This window comes from Limanda limanda, chromosome 17, assembly GCF_963576545.1.
Source record: "Limanda limanda chromosome 17, fLimLim1.1, whole genome shotgun sequence".
In the NCBI taxonomy this organism is placed as follows: domain Eukaryota; kingdom Metazoa; phylum Chordata; class Actinopteri; order Pleuronectiformes; family Pleuronectidae; genus Limanda; species Limanda limanda.
The window spans coordinates 11,053,788-11,057,953 of NC_083652.1; positions in this window are offsets into that span (position 1 = coordinate 11,053,788).

Below are 4,166 nucleotides of genomic sequence, written 5' to 3' on the forward strand. Positions count from 1 at the left end.
TGTTAACGATCTTTTTATTTCTGTTGTTGTTTTTGTAGGATGAAGTTCACTTTCACCCTTCTCATGTTGTTCATCTTCGTCCTCATGGTTGATCTCGGAGAGGGTCGTCGTAAGAAAAAGAAGGGAAAGGGAAAGTGGTTGGGAAGGCTTGGTAAAGGTAGAGTCACTGAATTAATTTGCTTTTTACATTGCAAATAAGTTTTGTATAACATAGCTGGAAATCACAAAAATAAGTAGTCAATATATTTTGCCAAATAGAATCCCTATTTCAATAATAATCAAAAATAGAGCTGTTCAGGATTGGACTCTGATCATGGGACAGCAGTTTGGTGGTGATAGGACAATGCACAGTGGAGATATGACAACATTGTCTCCTTTGGCGAAGGATGAACCGTCGCCGCACCTCAATGTTTACAAGGCTTGAGAAATGTACCAATTCTTTATTTAAACCAATAGAATAACTGGATCTCTATGCTAGAATAATAAAACACACATTCAGATTTTCCCAGTCAAGATTGAACACTACTTAAAAGTATGTATGAAACCTCATCTGTATGTATAATGGTTTAACGGTTAACTAATAGTCCTAATAATTGTGTTATGGAAATGTATAATTGTTATTTAATATCATTTGGTTGAGTTTATCATGTGTTTTTGTTTGTTTTTACACAGGTATCGGGATAGTTGGCGGGGCGGCCCTTGAGTAAGGACTTCTACCATCATTACTGTGTAATTTTTATAGTATTATCATCAGTACTGTTATTAACAACTTCTCTTGTCTCACTGACTCTCACCATCAGTCAACTCGCTAGGGGGCAGGATTATGACGAGCAGCAGGAGCTCAACAAGCGCTTAGACTATGACAGCCCCAGTCTTATTGTTTTTGACTGAAGAAGTCACCCTCAAAAAGACAATTAATTTGCCTGAATAATAATAATAATAAGTACAAGTACATCAAAGTAAAAATGTGGAATATCGCCACTAAATGCAAAATAGCAGGCTTCCTGTATCGTTTTTCCAATTGCACCTGAGACTTTTTTGTTTGTCTGGTCATGGTCATGATACACCTGTGTATCGATTTTTGTGAAGATTGGTCAATGTGAACACATTCCGGGGGTCTCGGGGGGTCTCGGGGGGCACTGTTGAGCCATTTTGCGACGCCCATTGAAAATTCCTTCAGAATACGTACATTTTCACCTCTTTCTAACTTTCTGCAAATTTTGGTAAGAATTTGAGCATGGTAAAGCACTCAAAAAAACAATTCATTTGCCTGAATAATAATAATAATCCTTATAATTTTTCAACAGGGCCTCACCTGACCTTTGATGTCAGTGCTCGGGCCCTAAATACCTGCCTGCGCAATTCCTGCGCAATGGGCTTCTGCGCAGGATGTGCCCAATGGGCTTCTGCGCAGGATGTGCGCGCGCAGTTTTTTAAATTTTTTTTAATTTAATTTAATTTTTTTAATTTGAAATGGTTACGGTTCATTTTTGTTTTTAAATGTACATATTATTAGATATTGTGCAATGAATAGATGGTTGAAGTCCTGCCAACACGACAGCCTGCCAAACTTACCCATGAGTTTGGACCATAGACTGTATGGTTCGGACCCAGCTCCTGTGTCCACTGGTGTCCTGGTTCCACCCATGGCAGCTTAGTGGCGTGGGGCTGGCTCATCCCTGCGGCCCAAGGAACGCTTTTCTCCGCGCTGGTTCAGGGGTAAATGATGCTGGTCTTCACTGGTGACTGACCTACGCAAGCCTGTAGCCGCAGTATACATTTTACAACAATATATGGTATACATGATACATATGATATATAAGGTGTATTAATAGTTTTATTAATAATATTAATATGATACATTAAATTAAAAGAAGTAAAAGCCGGTTACATTAAATTCCCTGGAAATTAAAAAAACAAGTCCGTAGTTGAGGAAAAGAGCCTACTTGATTGAACGAGGCCGATAATTATGATTAACAATTAATTGTATGCCATCTTTCAATAATTAAAGCAAAAACAAATGCCAAACATTTGTTGGTATTCAAATGTGAAAATGAGTTTCCATATTCCTAAGATAGTTTCCAATGGGTTTTAGACTGTGGGTCAGAACAATTAAAACGATTAGTGCATGTTAAATTGGGCTTCAGGGAATAGTGATTGGCATTTTTCACTGTTTGCTGAAATTCCACAGCTACACTGACCAGTCAATTGATTATTAAAGAGGGTAATTCTTCTATGTATGGATGAGGAAAATAATATGTGGTCGCAGTCTCAAAGTTATCCAATATGAAGGCCTATTCATCCGAGGTTTCAGGGTGTTATTTATTGACACACATAAAAAACAAATGAAGTAGCTTGTAAAATGCAATCTAACAAGGACTTTAGCTCAATATAAACCCCCCAAAAATTAGATATAGATATTAAAAATGTGTGGTAATCTTCTCAAATAATGTATATTCCTGTTTCCAATAGTGAAAAAGATTCCTTGAAGTTAGATCGTGCCAAAGGTTTATCATTCTGTGGACCACACCCAATCTGAATAGGGTTACTTGCATTGACACAAAAGTGCCACAAGATGGAGTCATAAACTATTGATTTAAGGCAAAAACATTAGATTCACATTTACTATCTTATCCGTCTGATGTGCAATCTAATGTCATGATATAGATTACATTTATAAATATCTGTATTTAATTTTCATCATTCCTATCAGCATGGTTTCGCTCATATGCAACAATCTTGTAAATGTCTACCCTAGCTTTGCACCTAGTAGAGGAATTTTATTTGGTAAAGGTACAATGTTTTTAATGGTAAAATCAATTATTCAATGTTGAACATTTGTCACAATGACAATACTTTACCGCTTGGTTTATTTGCTTCAATAGAACTAAATAAACAGTGGTGAATCCTGGACTAAAGTAGATCCCTTTTTTTTTGTCAACATGGAAAAAACAGTAAATCGCTTGCAGCTTCATCCAGAGACATGCTGGAAGTTCTGTGTCTGCGTCATGTGCCAAAAAGGATATTGATGATCTGGTAATATCCTCTTTTTCAAAAACAAGAACAATCCCTGGATATCTTCTTGTTGTGACACTTGTGTGAAGAAAGGCCAAACGATTCTGGAGGCAAGCAATGGACATAGTTAGTTTGTTTAAACAGAACAAGCAGCTGAGGAGATTAAATGCCAAAACGTATTAAAGGCATTTGATGGGAACAAAAAATATGAAAGCAAAAAAAAAGGAGGTCTGGAAATTGGATGAACCCTTACACAAATCTATCATCTTCACAGGTCACAATTATGCATTATGTTACAAGATAAAAAAAACTGACAGGTTCTCTGCTCATTATAAGAGTGACACCTATTCAAGAGTTAGGGTATACTTTTTTAGAAGGTGTGAAAATGTTATGGATAGATTAACACGTTAGTGTTCTAGAACTGTTCTTATAAATCTATAGCTGATTCTGATTCGGAAGGGAGTCATTAGCTTGTAGTTATACCATCACTTACTAATAGTTCCTTCAGGTAGACCAAAAGGTTAAATATGGCTCATGTTTTGAGGTACATTACAACCAATTTAGAAAATATCAGTACAGGCTTGTTGTTAAAGGGAGAACACAAAGTAAAATGTAAATGTTCCTGACACCAACACAACATGTTAGAATGTAATTACTAACCTTAGATAATGAATCAGAGTCAGAGTTGATTGCCAATTATAGTTGATAAATTGATTAGGTCATTTCCAAAGCAAAAAACATATTGATATGAGTATGTGAACCTGAGCTTCAGGTAATAGTGATGGGGGTTTATCAATATTTTCTTGCATTATATAACTCCAAACAACCAGTCTTTACAAAGATTATTGCGAAACCTAAAAATAATGAACAATGGGTTGAAAATAGCATTATAGTTCTCCTTTGATTAAAAAAAGCATTACAAACGTAAATAACAGCATTAAACTTGGAGGACAAATTTATGTAAGAGTGCAGGAATAATACATTTGTGGACACGTTACTTACCTTTGGGCAGGTTTCTATATTAAATCTGTAATGTATCAAGGCACCTCTGCGGGCCCCTTTGTGTCAGGGACCACAGGACACTTGTCTCTGGTGATGTCAGCTACGTCCACCACAGCCATGCACGCATTGATATGTCTGAGCTGAATTCC